A 20,236-nucleotide genomic window follows, 5' to 3' on the forward strand; every position below is an offset into this window, starting at 1 on the left:
GTCCTCTGTAAAAACAGCAAGTACCTTTAATCTTCGCGTTATTTCTCCAGCCCCTATATTTACATATATTCTATGTGTGTTTTTAATGTTTATGTGTGCTTCAATGATTATATTTTTAAAAGCAGTTTTAACTGCTCATTTTTCCTTTTTGATAGTCTCATGTATTTCTATAATAAATTGAAGTATTTTAAGTTCCCAGTTCCCCTCTTTCATCTTCTTCCTTCTGTTCCTTTAGTACTTCTCAACAGACATGCTTTTTAATTTATGAGCATGAACATGAGAATTTGCAAGGCATTTTAACATGACTATTTATCAAGACAATAGTATTATGTAACTGCTGAGCACCAGTGACCTGCCCAGCCACAGGCTCTTGGTAAGATTTCAGGTATCAAGACTGGAAAAGTAACTATGCATCTAAGAGTACTTAACTAATCTTCCAAAGGCTTCTAATTTACTATCCAGCACCTACATTGGGTGACTTCCAACGATCTCTAACTTCTAGGAATTAAAGACTATCATCTGGGCTCTAAAGACAACTACAAACACACAGCATACACTCAAACACATATAAAATATGATTGTGTTCCTGTTTGTGTAGCTGGTCAAAAGGCCAAGAAACAGGGTGGGTCAGCCTCATAACTCTTCTTCCAGTATTTTACAATACATTTTGCTCAGTCAGTTATTTTAGCTCACTGAATACACAGCTTATCCTTTCCTAACAACTTGCATAGCAAGTTCTCCTAATTTTAAAGCTGTATGGAGGAAAGAGCTTCCAGCTCATTCTAGCTTGGTTTCTCAATGTCCTGTCACCAAAATGGATACTTTCTTCAGCCATAGGATTTTACCATCAAGTTCTGTTTGGCAATCCTGAGCGAGGATATTGACCTACATTTTAAGGGAGACACTGTGTCCTCTTTGAGCAACAAATGGTAAGGAGGTGTCATAAGCTTAACACTGGATTCTCATGTAGTTAACTGTGGCTTTGAAGAGATGCATTGCCCATCAATAGAGAAAGAGTCCTTTCAAGCTTTTTTTTTTTTTTGTTATAACCAAGGTTATAAATACTTTTCTATATGTTTTCCCTCTGAATAGCCTGTCTAATTTTTCCCAGTTCTTCCTCTTCTGTATCCCTTCTTTCCCCCATCTGCTTACACCTATCTATTCCTCACTGTTACCCCATTTCCATATTTATGTCTACTGTGTTCTGCTATCCACTCTTCCTCTAATGGTCCCGTTCTGTCTTTATGATCTTTGTGAGCACTTATTTTTTTTTTTTTCCAGTTTACATACCAACCCCAGTTCCACCTCCCTCCCCTTATCCCACCTCCCCTCTCGCCATCCCCCCCTACTCCCATCCACTCCTCAGAGAGGGTAAAGTCTCTCTTGGAGTCAACAAATTCTAGCATATCAAGTTAAGGCAAGACCAACCCCCCCCCCACCCCCGTGTCAAGGCTGAACAAGGGAATGGGCTTCAAAAAGCCAGTTCATACAGCCATTGCAGTACTCCATAAAGACAGCGCCGGGGCAGGTGCGAGCCGGATGGGCACTGGGCGACTCTGTGCCTCATGGACGAAAATCAACTAAAACATGGGCAAAGGAGATCCTAAGAAGCCAAGAGGCAAAATGTCCTCATATGCATTCTTTGTGCAAACTTGCCGGGAGGAACACAAGAAGAAGCACCCGGATGCTTCTGTCAACTCAGAGTTCTCCAAGAAATGCTCAGAAAGGTGGAAGACCATGTCTGCTAAAGAAAAGGGGAAATTTGAAGACATGGCAAAGGCGGTCAAGGCTCGATATGAAAGAGAAATGAAAATCTACACCCCCCCCCCCACCCCAAAGGGGAGACCAAAAGGAAGTTCAAGGACCAAGAGGCCTCCTTCGGCCTTCTTGTTCTGTTCTGAGTATCGCCCAAAAATCAAAGGAGAACACCCTGGCTTGTCCATTGGTGATGTTGCAAAGAAACTGGGAGAGATGTGGAACAACACTGCCGCAGATGACAAGCGGCCCTATGAAAAGAAGGCTGCCAAGCTGAAGGAGTAGTACGGAAAGGATATTGCTGTTACAGAGCTAAAGGGAAACCCGATGCAGCGAGAAAAGGGGGTGGTCAAGGCAGAAAAGAGCAAGAAAAAGGAAGAGGGTGATGATGAGGAGGATGAAGAGGATGAGGAAGAGGAGGAAGAAGACGAAAATGAAGATGATGAATAAGGTGGTTCTAGCGCAGTTTTGTGTGTGTGTGTGTGTGTGTGTGTGTGTGTGTGTGTGTGTGTGTGTGTGTGTCTATAAAGCATTTAACCCCCTGTACAGAACTCATTCTTTTTAAAGGGAAAAAAATTGTGTAAGATTTGCTTTTAAACTCTACAGTGTCTTTTTTTGTATACTTAACACACTATCGAATGTGTCTTTGGATAACCCTGTCCTGGTGGTATTTTAAATAGCCACTAACCTTGCCTGGTACAATCTGGGGGTTGTAAATTGGTATGGAAATTTGAAGCAGGTTCTTGTGGTGCACAGCCCAAATTGGTTATATATGGGGATGGTAGTTTTTTTTGGGGGGGGGTTCATCTTCAGTTGGCTCTGATGCAGCTTATACAAAGATAATTGTTCTGTTAACTGAAAAGCACTCTGTAACTGCAAAAAAGAAAAAAACCAAACAAACAAAACAAAACAACAAACTGTAGTTGTTTTGTTGACATTCTGAATGCTTCTAAGTAAATACATTTTTATTAAAATAATAATAATAATAATAATAATAATAATAATAATAATAATAATAATAAAGCCAGTTCATGCACCTGGGTTAACTCCTGGTTTCACTGCCAACCCCTTCCCTTCCCTAACAAATCAAGCCCTATTACACCAACATTCAGAGAACCTAGTTTAGTTCAATGCAGGTTCTCCAGCTGTCTGTCCAGAGTCTGTGAGCTCCCACTCCTCCGGTCAGCTGTCTCTGTGTTTTCCCAATCATGATCTTGATCCCCTTGTTCATATGATCTCTCCTCCCTCTCTTCAACTGAACTCCAGGAGCTCAGCCCAGTGCTTGGCTGTGGATTACTGCATCTGCTCCCATCAGTTACATCATTTCTTAAATGGACTACAGAACACAATTTAGCGCTGATAGCTTCTCAGTGCAGGGGTTTCACGAGATAATGCCCTCCAGGACTTGGTCATGTGTGTCAGCTCTTCAATCAAATAATGCAAATCTAATAAAGCTTTTGCTAACATTAAAAAAATAAATAAAACTGCTCTGTGATCCAGCAATACCAATCAATATAGCAATAGGACTATATAGCAAGCAACAGATACAATTGAATTTCCATGTTTCCTTCTACTAGAAGATAAAATTTTCCAATAACATTGAAGAGGCTTTTTTTCCTTCAATTTGACTTTTTTTTTTTTTAAAGAAAAATCACATCGGTGGACTTAAAATTTAAAACTCTATTTTTTTAATGAAATTTTTTAGTGTTATTAGTCCTCCATATCACCCAGAAAACAGAATCTTAACTCCTTTTGCTATTATCCAATGTCTAGTTCACTTTTGATCTGCACCAATTGAGGCCTTTGTGTAAACCATTACCATAGTTTTTGTTGTTTTTTTCTTCTTCTTCTTCTTGTGTTCTAAAGGCCTTTTCTTTTCATAGAAGCCATTCATCATGATAACTCATATATAATCCCAAGAAATAAGAAGCTGAGACAAGGTGATTGCCTTAAGATTGAGTTGATTGTTGCATACAGTGAGAACATGTCTCCCAAAAAGAAACAAACTAAGAGTGGTGGCTTACTGCTCAAGCTAAGACATCATGTACTACTTCAAATTGTACTGAGGAGATCAATTACCTTAGTCTGTTCCTGACCCTAATGGGAACGCTTGGAGTTGTTTTGTTGTTGTTGTTATTGTTTTCATGTAACATGAATCAGCTATAATTCTGTCATATAACCTTTATCAAATCTATCCCTTTCCAAGTTGTTGGTCATGAAGGGAAATTGAATTTTAAAAAAAAAAAATGGCATGTGTGTACAGTTATTAGTGTAATCACTCTTCCTGACAATTTATGAAATTACTGTTAAGCATTAGTGAATATAGCACCATCTTTGCTTGCCTGGAATGAAGCCAGCTTGAACAAGGTGAAGGATTATTATGGCTTGTTCATGAATTCCATTTGTAGGTTATTTTTGTTGTTGTTGTTTTGTTTTGAGAACTTTGGCATATATCTTTACCAAAGAGATTATCCTTTAATTTTCTTTTTACTGTGTCCTTGTTAGGTTTTAGAATTGGGATAATACTGGCTTCATGGGGGAAAGTATTTGAAATTCTTCCTTTTATGTGTTCCAGAATTATTTAAGATTTTGTTATAAGGTATTATTTGTGTTGTGCTAAAATTCTAAAGCTATTTTACTTTGTACTGGTTTAACTCTCATAGGTCCTATATGCCAACAAATTTATCTATTTCTTGTCATTTTTCCTATGTAGTAGAATATAAACTTTTGAAGTGGATTGTCACGATTCTCTGAATGTCCTTTGTCTATTGAAATGCCTTCATTTTCTCTAACTTTTTGTTGTTTACTTACGTATATGTATGTATGTGCATTGTGAATGTAAGTTCATGTATGTGAGTGTCTAAGAAGACTAAAAGATGACATTGGAGCCCTTTGAGCTGAAGTTATGTGCAGTTGTGACCACTCCACATGGGTGCTGGGTATCAGATACAGGATTCCTCAGCTCTTAACCACTGAGCCCTCTCCTGCCACTGTTTGGATTTTGTTTTGTTTTGTTTTGTTTTGTTTTTTTTGTTTTTTTTTTTGAGACAGGTTTTCTCTGTATTGCTTTGGAGCCTGTCCTGGAACTCCCTCTGTAGACCATTGTGGCCTTGAACTCACAGAGATCCACCTGCCTCTGCCTCCCAAGTGCTGGGATTAAAGGCATGTGCCAATGCCTGGCTACACTGTTGGATTTTTAAAGTTGTCACTTAGGGCTATAAGTTTCCCTGTTAGTTCTGCCTTCATTGTAGTGTGTAGATTTTCTATGTCACATGTTAATTTTCCTTCAGTTGAATAATTTATTGGTGTCTTGATTGTTTCATTCATCAGACAATTGTCTGTTATTTCATCTACATAAAGATTTTGCTTCCTATAATGCCTCCTTCTATCTGTTGTCAGTCTTTTTCTGTGGTATTCAGATAGAATACAAGAAATTGTTTCAGTTTTTCCTGTATGTGTTGATACTTGCCTTGTGTCGTCATATATGATCTTTTTTTTTTTTTTTGGCATTACGTTTTTTATTTTTTTTTATTTATTTTTATTTAATTTTATATAACAAAGTCCAATTAAATGAAAACAAACATTTATACACAATATTTGGGAATTTGGGCATCGTTCTTTCCAAACTACTTCCTGCTGGTAAGGGGCGCTGTCTTGGGGGATTCGAAGAAGATTCAGATATCCTAGCTGTAGTCTGCAGGGCTGTTTTGTCCAGCTGTTTGGAATGTAGGATCAGCTTGTACTCTGTTTCAGGCGGTCTGGTGTGATCAAACCACATTAGTCTGGAAGGAAGCCACATCTTTTCATTTTCTGTGGAAACAAAAATAGAAATACTTTCCCCCAGTAACTTGTTCTTCAACTTAAATTTTGGAGTCAAAGCGTTTGTTTTTTTTTAATTTATTATTTTACATGTCGATCCCAGTTCCCTCTCCCTCCCTCCCTCCCTCCCTCCCTCCCTCCCCTCCTCTAGAGATAGGAGAGAAGCCCTAGTCCCTACTTCATAGGACCTGTCAGATCTACATGACCCCAACTGGATGGCATTCCCCTACATATGGTATTGTGGTGGGGGGCTGGGAGGGGAGGGTGTTTAGAGTGCATGAGAGAGGGCAGAGAGGGCAAAAGGGAGGGAAGGAGGGAGGGAGGGCATATATGATCTTTGAGAATAATTTCTATGAGCTACCTAGAAATGTATATATTCTATTTTGTTTCAGTGGAATTTTTTGTATTTGTCTATTAGGCCCATTTGATCTATGTTGTTATTTAATTGTAGTTTTTCTGGTTGTAGTGTGTGTAGTTCTAATGATGAAACTGTGATATTATATTCACTAACTTACTGTATTTGGATTAATAAGTGACTTTGGATCTAGTAGTATTTTTATGAATTTGAGTGAACTTTTGTTTGCATTTGTACTTAAATTTTTAATTATTTTTGATTAATTAATCTTTGTACACAAGGAAGTGACCTTCTTTATCTTTTTATTATATTTTGTTTCCTGTTTTGTCAAATATTTTAATAATAAGTCTTATTTGTTTTGTATTCTGATTTGCTTTGAAGACCTTTTTCCTTTTTTCCACCCTAAGTTAATCTCTATCCTTTTGTTGATGTGTATCTTTAGGATGCAGTATAAGGGGGAAATTCTGTTTTCTAATCCAGTCTGCTAGCCTGTGTCTGTTTTTTGGGCAAATCAATACAATTAATGTTCAGATTTAGTATTCAGAAATGTGTGTGTGTGTGTGTGTGTGTGTGTGTGTGTGTGTGTGTGTGTGCATGTGTTGATTTGGGACATTTTGTTATTGGTTTTATCCTCTTTGATTTTTGAAAGTCTTATCCTCGTTTGTTTTTTCTGTGGAGCCTATTGAGTATATATTTTTATTCAGTGTGAAATTTTCCTTGCAGTAGGTTCTGCCAAACTTTCTTCTTGGTCATCAAGTCTTTTAGTGTTTGTTTTGTTTTGTTTTTGAAGAAAAGCTTTTCTCTTCCCTCTCATTATGGTGATAGTGTTTCCAGGTTATAATAGCATCAGTTGTCAGTTTTAATCTCTAACAATTTAAAATACTTCTTTCCAATTCCTTCTGACTTTTAAGGTTTTGCTTGACAAGTCAGCAGGGAATAGGGTTTGGACTTTTTCTCATGGACTATTCCATAGTTGCCTTTTTCTGTATATTACTGTTTAACTTTCCTATGTTGTGTGTTTTTTGTTTGTTTTGTTTTTCTTGTCCTGTCTCCTTGGTGTTCTGGGAGATTCTTTTATCTGAATATGAATCTCTTTTCCTTGATTTGAAAACTATCTTCTCTAATGTTGTTCAAATTGTTTCTTATTTCTTTGGAATAAAATTCTCATCTTATGTATTTTGCTCTTTATTATATAGCAAAGAAGATATGACATGTTCTGTTCACATTCACTTTTAAATTCCTCACTTACCTCAACTAAATGATCCAAGCCCCCAAATTCTACCCTCCACAAAGTCTTTTCAATTTGTGAGTCCACTGAACTTCTTAGTTGATTTTTGTATTTTTCCATCATCTTTTGATTTTATTTTTTCTTCAATATCTTCATCTTTGTTCTTGTTTTAGTTTGGTTTTGTTTCTCTTTGTAGCTTTGGAGTCTGTCCTGCAACTAGCTCTTGTAGACCAGGTCTCAAACTCACAGAGATCCACCTGTCTCTGCTGGGACTAAAGGTGTGTGCTGTCACTGGCCAGTCAGTTTCTTTACCTTTTAATTGAATTATATTTTTATATCTGAGTTGAATTTTTCTTTCTAACTATTGTGTTCTCTTGGAAAACATTCTTGTTCTCTTTAACTTGTCTGAACATATTTATTGTCATTCTTTGTATTTTGTGTCTGAACTTTCATCTGTGTTGTTTTGGTTGAGACCATACTGTGTGATTAGTAATTTTTGGAGTTGACAAATTTTATTTGGTATTTATGTTTCAGGTACTGTGGGATTGGGATCTGTCCATCCTGGGTTAAATGGTTGATTACTATTTTTTGTTCCTGTCTTTTTGATCCAGTCACCTCTACTATTAGTGAGGGTGCTTACAAGTGTTCATCAAAGACTTTGTTGTAATATAATTGAAGTGATATTTACTCTGAGACTCTTCTTTAGGGTAGCAGGCTCTATTCTCTGATTTTACTGTAAATTGAAACTTGGCTGCAACTGCAGTCAATGCCAAACAACAATTCCACTGTGAAAATGGAATGATGGGCACAAAACAGTCATTACTTTTGAAGTAATTTTCGAGGAAAGTAAAGGGACACCTAGTAGTACTGTGTGCTTTAGTTATCTACTTATTGTGGAGAAAATAAAAATAATAAATCACAACATGATTAGTGATCAATATTAGTTGGTATATACAAAGTAAAAGAGAGGAAGAATTGTAAAAGTACAGAAAGCAGGTTGAGGTTAAGATGTGAGAATTTAGGTTAGAGTGAAAAGAATTGTGTAAGGATTAATTTAATAATATTAAAGAATGGTGTAATTTCTCACAATATTTGAAAAAAAATAAGGTAATATAATAGGTCATAGATATAAAGCAAGCCCATGGGCAAACTGAAGTTTGCCTCATTGACTTTAGAAATAAGGAAGCTCTGTGGAGAGGTAAAATAGCCTAGAGGAGACTGACTCTGAGCTTGAATATTCATCTGAATACTTTAACTATAGGCCCACTTCAGGCGAGAGCTGAAGTCTTTTTGCTCTTTCTAAACTCATCTTGTGAGAAATAGCTAGTATTGATCAGGAGAAACAAATAGGCCAAATAGATGTTTATTAAGGGAGAAATAACTCAAAACATAGACAGACGAACACCAGGTTCCTGGTCCCAAGGATGCCTCAGGATGTACTCCTGTCCCCATGCTGCAAGCAAGAGAGAGAGCTCTCTGAGCCCCCTCCTCAGCCTTAATTCCCCCAGGTCACATCCGGCCCTGTCTCCACCCCCAATGCAAGTGTGCCATAAGAAAAAGAAAATCGAGAACATACAAACTTAAGACCTAACTATCTAGTCCTAGGGTGAAGTCAAAACGGGGTTTACAATAGAGTTATCCTAAGCTGGAAAGCTTAAGTCTAGTACCTAATATATCTAACTAGGAAGAGAGAATAATAGTTGTGATAATTTAATCTTTAACCTCATCAAAGACCTGAGAAGGGAAATAATAATACTAGGGTAAGCAGGAACTGTTGATGGGAAACTTCCAAAAGGTGTAGCAAGGACAGAAACAGCATGCTACCTGGACAGTCACCCAAGGTCTCACAACAACATTGGTACAGCCAGTTTTGGCTAAGGCCTAGAGGACCTGACAGGCCACAACAACAGCAGGGAGGTAGAAAGGCTGTCTTACCCGACTTGGCAGGGTTCAGCAGTCTTCTATGTTTGTCTCCTGCAAGCACATAGGACTTCATGTCCAAATCAGTGGTCGAAGTGAGGGCAGTTCTCTGCCCAAGAGGCCATTAGCCAAAGCGAGGATGAACTCCAGAAGGAGTGACAACAGTGTCCAACATTTTTCGGGAAGATGTATGGTGCTGTTAGGAGCGATAGTGTCTCATGCCAAGGAAGTACTAATATTAAAACATTTAAATGCCATGTTTTGCAGGTCTATGAAGTCTTTGAAGATTAAGCATCTATTTCTGACTAATCTCATAGGTATAGGAAACATAGGAACCTAGCTATAACAATGATTGAAACTTCCCTGAGTAAAGCAGGGACAAATACCTAAAGAATGTAACTATGTACACATATACATGTAATTCCCTAAGGCAGAGGTAGAGTAGAAATGTCTAGACCAGAGGTAGAACTATAAAGTGCAGCATGATAAAAATATCCTAAATTGTATCAATATACAAAATTGTCTTGAACATAAGTAAAAGTATACATACATAGAATATGGTGAGAATATTGTGCAAAAACATTATAACTGGAGAGATTTTTACAATATGACAAAATATACAGTTTATATACAATTCGGGGAAGGGAATAGATTACAAGCTTGGGCTGAAGTAAGAGCTGTTTTTTTTGTTTTGTTTTGTTTTGTTTTGTTTTGTTTTGTTTTCTTCAATCACTAACTGGATCTGGAGCTGAAATATTGGTTTGATCTCTAAATAATGTTGAATGGAAGTGGGCTAGAATTAAATGGGGATTCCTTATCTCCTTTTCTGATTTTCTTTTAACCCCTGAGATGATGTCTGTGTAACAGCCCAGGCTGTCCTGGAACTCAAGAGATCCACCTGCCTCCCAAATGCTGGGATTAAAGGTGTGTGCCACTATACCCAGCTTTCGTTTGATGATTTCTCAGTTAATGAAAGAATATTTATGTTTTAGGCTGGTCATTAATGAAGAACTTATATAAATATATTGTTAAAAATATTTACATTACTTCCTGGGTTGGCCCTGATCCTGCTGCTCCTGTCTCCAGTCCCCATCGAGAGCACCCTTGGAGCTCTGATACACCCCCACCCATCTCCACCGCGAGCCTGCCCCCCCTACCCTGTGCCCTACCCAACCCACGGTCCTGATGCTCTGGTTGAGCACAGGGATAGAGGGTGGAGCCAACAGTCCACCCTACTTTGGAGACTTCTCGGAGCAACTCTGAACAAAGGAGACCTGACTATCCACGCGGGACCACCCATAATTTCCACCTGCTTGGTCTCTGACCCCACCTCCAGTCCTCTGCTGGAGTCCCGGTCCCTCCCAGAGATCCACCTATCTCTGCAGGACCACTGTGAGTACCTGCTGGCATCTTCTTCTGGATCCTCATCCTTGACTCCATCTCTGGGTCCCTGTCTGCGGAGAAACCTAGAGAGCTTGGACCACACAGAGCTACAGATATTGAATCTCAGACCCACATATGCCCATCGGGGAAGTACCATAGAGAGAGGGGGAGACACCACCAACACCTACTGGAAGAAGCTATGGGAAGAAGGCAATACAAGAAAACACGTAACAACAGAAAGACAAGCATGACACCACCAGAATCTAGGGAATCTACACCAACTAGAATGGAACACAACAACAAAGCAGAGGAAGCAGAAGGGAACGACTTAAAAATTACAGTTCTTATTCTAATAGGTATTCCTGTATCTCTGGGTGGTCCAAGCTTTGTAGGAGTTCTTTCCACATGCAGGGGCCCGGCCATGGGGGTCAGCGATCAGGCTCCAGCAGAAGACTGGTGATGGGGGTCAAGGATCCTGTCTGCAGGAACTCAGAGTGGTCCTGCAGATATAGGCGGATCTCTGGGAGGGCCCAGAACTCCAGTAGAGGACCGGTGGTGGGGGTCAGAGACCAGGCATGTGGTCCTGCACGGATAGGCAGGTCTCCTGTTTTCAGAGCTGCTCCTGGAGGTTCCCTGAAGGTGTCTGGATTGTTGACTCCACCCTCTGTCCGAGTGCTCAACCAGAGTGGTGGGATAGTGGACAGGGTAGGGCACAGGGTAGGGGGAGGGCAAGCTCTCAGTGGGGTGGGTGGGGGTGTATTAGAACTCCAGGAGCGCTCTTGATGGGGACAGGACACAGGGGCCGGAAGACCCGGGGCCAATCCAGGGAACTCCTGGGGAAGGGTGTAGGGGAGAGTCCACCCGAATTGGTCCCAGACTCACCTCTAGCCAAGGCCTGACAATAGGGACGAAGGCTCGGCTGATACTCCGGATGTTTCCTGCACCAATAGGTGGATCTAGCTGGGACCTGGCACTCTCCAGCTGAGGCCTCTTTAGCAGAGGCCGAATCACTTCTTTTAACACCTGGTATTCACAGAGTAGTAATGTCATTCACATGCTCATTAATATGTATTTCATGAGTATCTATGTTTTATCTGCATGTACTTCAGTATATCTCATTGTGTTTGGTGCCCTGGGAGGCCAGAAGATGATATTCCATATTTGAAACTGGAGTCACACACTGTTGAAAGCCACAATTATTATATCAGGAATCAAGCATTGTTCACAGGAACAGAAGTCTGTGCTCTTAACTGCTGAGGCATCTCCCCATCTATTATTCACATTACTCCTTAACAGAAATAAATTGGAAAGTCCACCAGTATTTTGTCCAGGAGTGTAACAAATTGTGTCTCTAAGGGTGACCAACATGTGTTTTCTTCATGAGAAGGGATGTTTTGACTAATCTTTAGTCATGATGTGAATGACTGCCCTTCCAGCTAAGCAGCATCCCGCTTGGGGAGTCACCTCTTGGAAAGTTTATCAGGGCTGGGATTGTTGACTTTCTAATGTCCAGTTGAACGTGTTTTGGGGAAGAGATAGAGTATATGGAGTCACATTAGAAGACACAGTGCAGAGGGGAGGCTCTGAAGCTACTGAGAATTTCTTATCCATGCTGGAATGTCTGAAGATATTGAGAATTTCTTATCCATGCTAGAAATGTCTTTTCTTGTCAGCTGGCTGAGGAAAGAGGATCAAATCCCATTAAATATTCATGATCCTATGCTCATTAAGGAAGGCCAATCAACTTGTGGGTTACCCAGAGGGATTGGTGGCAGAATTTCTGCCTTAGTTTGTTGTATGGGCCCTTGGAAGAATTGTTTTACATCTCCCCTAGGGAAGGAAATTTAGCAACATAAATAAACTGACATTGAAATCAATAACATCACTAAAGAATAGACATGCTTCTGAGAAGCCCAATAGAACTTTCTCTGAATTGACCATATTTTAAGACACAAAGTCTGTGTTAAACATATAAGTAAGTGAAAACAACTTGCATGTTATTTGATGAAAATGGAATGAAGGTGGATAACATCAGCAGTAGAAACTTGAGAGTGCAAACTTTGAGAAACTAAACATCAGTCTTCTGAATGACCATTGTAAAAAGAAAGAAATCAAGAAAGAAAAAAAAAATGATCACTTGACATGGTAGTGCATGCCTTTAATCCCAAGATGGAAATTTCTCAATCCCCATGAAAAGAGAAACAACATAGCAATATAGTATAATTGCACAGGAGGAAGAGAGAATTCAGATGTTGTGGTAAGTCATGTATTTAACCTTCATATTGAGCAATCTCTTCTTCATCAAGCACTTCTCAAATGCTGGGTATCATTCCCTTAATGTGGGAATCACTTTAGGAAGAAACTTCCCACTGAGGTTTCCATTCCAGATAATGACTCACTATGTACTTTATGGTACCTTGAAGATTGATAGAGTTGTTGGCATTTCTGGGATTGCAGTTTTTCTCTATTAGGATCCTGATTTCTCAATTTGTAGATGATGACATTATGTCTGAATTTCTTCTGAGAAATATCAATTTATAATATAAGAATATCAAAAGAAAATGTATGCATTTTATAATTCTACTTGCTGTCACATTGTCAATCTAAGAATGGTTGTTTTCATGTATCTTGGCAGGGAAAATGGTGTCTTTCATATCCCACTGAAGAAGATGGTATTATTTGCTTTGAATACTGTTTTTACTTCTTTTACCCTGTGGCAGTGTGGTGAGGTGTGTTTCTTGATTGCAGCAGAGAGTTTATGTGACAATGTTTTTGGAGTCTCTGTATTGGGAAGCACAAATACTAATATTAAGAGGCATTAGTGGATAGTCATGGTGACATCTGCCTTTATTTGTAGTGCTCAGGTATAAGAGGCAGACTAATCTCTGAAATTTTAGGCAACATTGCTTTGCCTGGCTACTAGCAGTACCTCCTGGGTTACACAGAAGAGTCCATCTTTAAAAAACAAGAAAATGTCCAGTTTGGAAATGTGAAATTAGATCAGTTTTTATGAATTCATGTTTACAATTGAGAATGACCAAGATTAAGACAACAAATGATATGCAAGGTGGGAAGACCAAATAACATGAAAGGGAATACCTATTAGAATAAGAACTGTTTTCTCAATTGAGATTCTAATACCTAGAAGGGCCTTAACAAATTTGTACAGAATTTGGTAAACAGATGCTTTTCAAGACTTGTATAATCAGAAAAACACTGAATCACAATAAATGGAAAAAACAACACATACAATAATGTATTCCTCAGGGTTCTCTAGAGAACCAGAACTGATAAAAATGAATCTCAATCAGAGAATGTTGTGAAGTCAATGTGTAAAGAAACTCCATCTCTGCCGCCATGGCCACTCTTTTCATTGGGCAATGCCATGAAAGGCTGGAGGAAGGGGCCAGCTTTCCACAGAATGGGTCAGCCTATCTACTTGACTACTGAACTCTTCCACAGCTGGACTTGCCTTCTAATGAGTGTTTCCATAGGACACAATTATCTTCACATCTTTTGACCATTTGGGTGTATCTATCCACATATTTCTTCCCCAAATACCTTTCTCACCAATTTTCTGATCACAATTTTTCCAAGTTCATTATCATCTGGCCAATCCATTGCCAACAACTAATGATTCAGTGAGCAATCCCACATCTGTTCATTCCTCCTTCCAAACAAAATATATGACCATGTATACTGTTCAATGTTCTGCCCACTGCGAAGATTTCCCTTTACTGCCATCTTTCAGGGCTTTCCTGGAAAGAGGTTGTAATCCTGCCACTGTCTACTTCTGCATAGTGCAGCCAAGTTGTTCAGGACCATCAGTAAACCAGGCCCCACTCTTCGCCTCCTCCATAAGTGGATCATGGGAAATACCCCATGATACTAATTGTATATACTTGGCAGCAGATAGCATTGTAATGGGAATAAAAACTGGGCTGAAGAGATGACCCAGAGGTTGAGAATACTGGATGCTCTTCCAGAGGTACTGAGTTCAATTCCCAGAACCACATAGTGGCTTGCAACCATCTATAATGTGATCTGATGCCTTGTCCTGGCATGCAGGCACACAGGCAGACAGAACACTGTACAAATAAATAAATAAATAAATAAACCTTTAAAAATAGACACTTAAGCAACTTCTTCATGTAACTTTCTTGTGCCTTCAAGAACTGGTTGGGGCTAGAGAGATGGCTCAGAGGTTAAGAGCACTGGCTGCTTTTCCAGAGGTCTTGAGTTCAATTTCCAGCAACCATCCAACCATGGTGGATCACAACCATCTATAATGAGATCTGGTGCCCTCTTCTGGCATCTAGACCTTCATGCCAGAACATTATATAAATAATAAATAAATCATACATATGTATATATATATGTACATATATATATATATATCTCATGTATACATAACTTCCACTTGATAATAGATTGCTGATGTTTACATCCTACTGGTGGATCTGATAGTACCCAGCTCATTATGGAAAGCTCAGGTCACATTGTAACTTGGTGACCTATTGTGGAGTGTTCAGTTTTTACCAAGGCCTAGTAACAAGTCAAATAGCTGTCTTTCAAAAGCAGAATATTTCTTTGCAGAAGATGGCAGAGCCTTGCTCCAAAATCCCAAAGGTCTGTGACTCACATTCAGGAGTCTGCCAGAGGTTACAAACAGCATCCCTATCTGCCACTGGCACTTCAAGTGGGTCTGCTGGATCATATGATTCAAGTGGTAGAGTAGGCTGTACAGTAGCCAGGACCTTATGGAAAGCCTTCTCTTCTTCCAGGTAGCCCATAGAGATATCAGTTTTATGAGTCAGTAGCTATTTGGGCCACAGAAATGCACACAAGAAATGAATTGCTATTTCCATAAATATTTAGCGCATTGCAAGCATTGCATGTGGCAAGAAAAATGATACACAAGAGGAGAAGAATGAAACTTGGCCAGCACTACTTTCACTTTGGGGAGATCTTTCTATCTCCTTATGTAAATCATTATTGACCATTAAAAGTGTGAGGATAATCTGACACAGTAGAGCAACACATGCCAGGGAACTATTGAAAACAAAGATTATGTTTGATCAAGAAATAATCTATAGTAACTCTATTTGGTAAAACAGTGGTCCTAATTTGTCCATCTTTATTGCAATATTACTAGTTTTACTAATCATATAAGCCATTTTTGAAACCTCTCATTGCATTCCAGTAACTGTTTCTGGGATAGGCAATAAAAAGACATTGTGGTGGCATCCATTACAGGATGTAATAGATATAAAAAAATCATTATGATCCCCAGAGAGAGATCTCTTAATTCTATTGATTGATTACAAAGACTTGCTGATCAAAATAGCTATAATATGACCTATTCTATATAAAGCTTTATAGGCAGCAGGCAGGGCATTATAAGTAGCATTTTCAAATAAATGATTCATTCCAAAGACATTGTCTACCAAAGTGAAGTGTGATTTGGGGTGTTTATAAATGGATATATGTGTATTCAAAGCATAAACGGCGGGATTAAATAAAAACATTGATAAGACAATCTATGGGGGGAAGGCCAAAGAACACAAGTATGGGTGGATTTCTATATTGCTCCTAGTCATTTGTGCATATTACTTATGAGTGACTCCTATTTCAAGCAAATTTCTTTTTCAGAGTCCAGGAACAGGCAGGTCTCCTCTGATACAAAATATTGTTCCTCTTGAATGCCATGTGGCATATGAAGGCACATGTAATTTTCCAAGTCATTGAAGATAGCATTATTTTAGGGGCCATAAAATTGATTTTGGTAAGCAATGCCTCAGGTATTTTCCATAAGGTTTTTCACACAACTATAATTTCCGCTATTAGAACTTTCTCAAGAATAATTAATTATGCAAAAATACATATTATTGCATTTGGGCTGATCAGTTTAGATTAATCCAACCAAAGTATCACCCATTCATGTGCCTAAATATTTGTATGCCATCTTTTCCACAAACAACTTGACCTGAAGGATAAAGACAATCCATATCCTGGCAAAACAATATCATACTCTTTCCTATAACATGTGTGCCTTTTGCTCCCCTTCCAGCAAAGGGTATTTAAATTCTGCATTGACAAGAAGAGTGTTAACATGAAATACAGCCAGTAAACATAATAGTAACATTTGGGGTGGGTTAGGGTTTGTTGTGCCATGGCTCCTTAGGGGCAAAAGCAAGGTTGGGGGAGTTGTTCAACAGAAGATTCTCATGGATCATTACTGTAGTATTCATCTTCAAGATCTCATTATAGGGTTTTCTCACAGTGTTAACTTTGCTGAATGAAGCTCAGTTAGCTAAAGGCATCTTGTATCTCAGCTGCCTCTGCCTTTTTATACATTTATCCCTAGAACCATCTGCAGTTACTAATTTTTCTCCAGTAATTCACCTTGGAATGAGGCAGTTTCCAAAAGCTGCAGAAGATAATGATCTATCATCCTGAGCTACTATTTCCTGTTTGTTGATGGGCATAATCACTGCCTAAGAGGGAAAACTAGATTCATTAGGTTATTTGTTTCAAGAAAAGTCATGGGAATTTCAGTCCTAAGAGTTGCTTGAATCCCTGATACTAATTGTATATACTTGGCAGCAGATAGCATTGTAATGGGAATAAAAACTGGGCTGAAGAGATGACCCAGAGGTTGAGAATACTGGCTGCTCTTCCAGAGGTACTGAGTTCAATTCCCAGAACCACATAGTGGCTTGCAACCATCTATAATGTGATCTGATGCCTTGTCCTGGCATGCAGGCACACAGGCAGACAGAACACTGTACAAATAAATAAATAAATAAACCTTTAAAAATAGACAGGCAGGATTTAGCCAAGTGGGAAATCCAAACAGGAATAGAGAGAACTAATGGGCAGAGTAAAGGAGAGACCATGGAGTTAGTGGGAAGTTAGAATGCCCAGGAATTCTCCACTAGGCCATGACTAATCCTCTGTAATAACCACATCTTTTAATACTTCTCAACAGTTATGCCAACTGCCAACTGAACTAAGCCTTCAAATACTAGAATATATGGGGTCTATTCTCATTCACACCAACACAGATGTCACAGTTGGGAAGGGCTATTGACTGCTTCTCTCACTTGGCTACTTGCACTGTATCTATTACTATGACTGTTAGACTAAATGAAGGTGGTTTTAGGGTTAGATGCAGCATCCAAAGTGTGCAATGGTTCCAGCCAATACAACTTGCCTTCAATGTAGTACATATGACCAAAGGAAACAGTGATAGCATAAATCAACTGTGGAATTACATAGACTATCATGAGCAACTTAAATGAATATTTTGCATGCCTAATAGTGGTGTTTTATTATTGTAGATTTCTTGAGGGTAGGGACTGCCAAGCCAAGTGACATAGCATCATTTAATACAGACACGTCAATATGTGTGTGTGTACCAATTCTCATATTTACACCTGCATTTTAATAATACGCCATTATTAAAATATATTGTGCATTATAACAGATATTACATATATATATTAACCACTCCATATACAATATAAAACTTCTGGTATTTATAAAATAACCACTTCTTAACCATTAACCATTAACAACTATGACATTTATTCCTCTATCCTCTCCTAGGTAGACCATTCTCATTTCATGCCTAATTAGACATCTCCTCCATACTTTTCATTTTTCCCCACATTCTCAGTCACTTCCAGTGATTCCCTTCTTTACCCTCTCCCCTACTTACCAATGGAAAATTATCCAGGAACACAGAAAATTTCAATTAAAAAGTGGTTTGGCACATGAAATTAATAAATGGAAGTGTGGTAACCCAAACTGAGACAGAAAAATCTTTTTTCTCTTTTGCAGTTCTCACCTCCAAAACTTGAGACATGAGAAGATAGCATGGAATAACCAGAGAAACAATGCCTTGCTTTCCTAATAAACATAAAATGCAAAGTAAATTTCATGTGTAAGAATGAGCCAGTAATAAGAATGCTCAAATTTTGAACATACTTCCTTCAAGCTGTTTGCAAAAATTTGGAAATAACTTCCAGAAAATATTTAACTCATTACTGACACAAGGTACAAGTATTTGAAAAAGATTCAAAACTCACCATCTTGTTAGGTGGTGGTGTCATTCGATTTTTTTTTTTACATTTTTTTTATTTTAAAACAATCTTTTCTCATTTTACATACCAATTCCAGTTCCCACTACCTCCCTTCCTCCTGCTCTCCCTACCTTCCCTCCACCCTACTCCATTCACTCATCTGAGTGGGTAAGGCTTCCCATGGAGAGTTAACAAAGGCTGGCACCTTACTTTGAGGCAGAACCAAGGCCCTACCCCTACCTCTAGTCTGAGCAAGGTATCGCTCCAACAAGAATATTCTCCAGAAAGCCAGTTCAAGTACTAGGGATAAATCCTGGCTCCACTGCCAGTGGCCTCACAAAATGCCCAAGCCACAAAACTGATACCCACATGAAGAGAGTCCAGTTTGGCTCCATGCAAGTTCCCAAGCTGTCAGTCTGAAGTCAGTGAGCTCCCTCCCACTAGCTCAGGTCAGCTGTCTCTGTGGGTATCCCCAACATGGTCTTGACCTCTTTGCTTATATTATTGCTCCTACCTCTCTTCAGTTAGACTCTGGAAGCTCTATCCAGTGCTTACCTGTGGATGTCCACATCTGTCTCTATCAGTTGCTTGATGAAAGTTCTATGATAATAATTCAGGTAGTCATCAATCTGATTACAGGGGAAGGTCAGTTACAGTACCCTCCCTTCTAATGCTTAGGGTCTTAGTTGGGGTCATCTTGTGGATTCCTGGGAATTACCCTATTGTCAGGTTTCTCATTGGCTCAATAATAACTTCCTGAAACAAGATATCTCTCTTTGCTCCCCCTCTCTGTCCTTCCCCCCATATCCACCACCCAGTTATCCCATGTTCTCCTCCCCTATCTCTTTCTCCTCTCTCCCCACACTTCTGATTTCCCATCTCCTCCCCCCCCAACTATGCTCCCATCTTGTGCATTTCCCTTTCTCAAGGGGAAACATGTATGTCTTTCTTGGGGTTTTGCTTGTTACCTAGGTTCACTGGGGTCATGAGCTGTAGGATGGTTATCCTTTGCTGTGCATTTAATATACACTTATGAGTGAGTACATACCATGTTTAACTTTCTGGGTATGGGATACCAAACTCAGGATGGTTACTTTTAGTTCCATCCATTTGCCCGCAAATGTCCATGTGATATGAGAGGGCATCTATTGTGTATATGTCCAACAGTGGTATTGCTTGGTATTGATATAGATTGATTGCCAACTTTCTGAGAAACCAACATACTGATTTCCACAGTGGCTGTTCAAATTTGCACTCCCACCAGCACATCCTCTCCTACATATGCTAGTATTGATGTTATTTGATGTGATCCATTCTTCTGACTTGTATATGATGGTATCTCAGAGGCAATTTGATTTGCATTTCCCTAATGGCTAAAAATGTTGAGCAATTCCTTACACGTCTTTTTGGCCATGAGGGATTCTTCTGCTGAGAATTCTTTGTTTAGATCTGGAATATTTGACATTTTGATGTCTACATTCTTGAGTTCTTTGTTATTTTGGACATCAGTCTTCTGTAAAGTATGGAATTGGTGGAGATCTTTTCCTATTCTGAAGGCTGCCAGTTTGCTTTTTTGGCTGTGTTCTTTGCCATACAGAAGGTTCGCATTTTCAGGAGGTCCCATTTACTAATTGTTGTTCTCAGTCTCTGAGAACTCTGAGGAAATGTTCTCCTGTTTCATTCAAGACT

General features: G+C 39.1%; 1 pseudogene; it reads left to right on the forward strand.

Annotated features, from left to right (window-relative positions):
• The first annotated feature begins 1,587 nt into the window (after positions 1-1,587).
• LOC127216739 (high mobility group protein B1-like) lies at positions 1,588-2,205 on the forward strand (annotated as a pseudogene).
• The last annotated feature ends 18,031 nt before the right edge of the window (positions 2,206-20,236 follow it).

Source organism: Phodopus roborovskii, unplaced genomic scaffold (genome assembly GCF_943737965.1).
Source record: "Phodopus roborovskii unplaced genomic scaffold, PHOROB, whole genome shotgun sequence".
Taxonomy (NCBI): Eukaryota; Metazoa; Chordata; class Mammalia; order Rodentia; family Cricetidae; genus Phodopus; species Phodopus roborovskii.